We start from the raw sequence: 1,252 nt of genomic DNA on the forward strand, positions 1-1,252 counted from the left end.
GTCTGCGCTGATGTTTTTCTGCTGCTTTGGGAATTTTTGTTGAAATTTTGTTTTTTGGCTCAGCTCCTTTTTTGTCCATTTGAAAACTAATTTCAGTGTGAATTACATTGAAAAACGCTAATTAAAGGCCCAAAATATGTAAATCGTCAGTTTCCACCAACTCTGAGGATTTGTTTGTAACCCAAACTTTAATGGTCATTTTCTCCCTAATTTTACCTCAGAAACCAGGCGATCCCCACCTCCTTCAAACGCAAATATCTTGACGTGTACTCAGGATAAACGGGTAATTTTTTCATTGAAAGTTAGGCAAATGAACAAGCTTTAATGCGAAATGCGATACCAATAACTCCATATGCTCTAGAATTGACGAGATTCCACCCGTTGTGACATGTATGTTTTTTAACTTAATCTGAGTAGTAGTGTTGAAAACCCATGGAATAAACAGCTGCAACTTCTCTTGAACTTTGAACCTCACTCTGTGTGTTCACGGCATCCGCCACAGGTAAAAAAATAAAGTTTCCCTTTTTTTTCTGTTTCCAAACGTTGGCAGCACCTCAATTTTTTTCATCAGCACTCTGCTAAACATGAAGAAATTCTCTTGTGCTGTGAAGTTCATGTTTTGAAGGTTTTACTGTATATTGTTGTTTATAAAAATCTTTAACCTTTGTTTTTCTTCCTGAAGGTATGTTTTGAGTTTCCTTCATAATAATATGGTTCTTTTCTTGATCTAATTTTTGCTTTTGTACAAAAAATTTTATTTTAGCAACTGACTGCATTCTGTACCATGACATATTCATACAGCATTATGGGGAAGTTGTTGGGAAGAGATATGTGGAACATCATGGTGAAATCAGGCACTCGTCAAAAGAATGAAATAGAAGAAACGGCAACTTTGACAAATTTTTTGTTTGTTTTGGGGCTGAACGCCTTGTATGTCTATTTAAATGCACATTATTTCAAAGTGAATTTTACTGGAAAAATGTTGACCAAAGGGACAAAAATGTAAATTTTCAGTTTCCAAGGACTCTCAAGGAAGTAACCAAACTGATGGCTATTTTCTCGCAAATTATTTTTCTCTGATGCCCGGAGACCCCCACCTTCTTCAATCCCAAATCTTTGCTTCTATTCAAAATAGATGGGTATTGCTTTTTGTCAAAGGCGAGGCAAGCGAACAAGCTTTAAGATGATATCAATGACTCCATATGCCCCAAAAATTAACAAGCGCCCGATTCCACCATGTTGCGACAATTGT

Source organism: Aplysia californica, unplaced genomic scaffold (genome assembly GCF_000002075.1).
Source record: "Aplysia californica isolate F4 #8 unplaced genomic scaffold, AplCal3.0 scaffold00213, whole genome shotgun sequence".
NCBI classification, from domain to species: Eukaryota; Metazoa; Mollusca; class Gastropoda; order Aplysiida; family Aplysiidae; genus Aplysia; species Aplysia californica.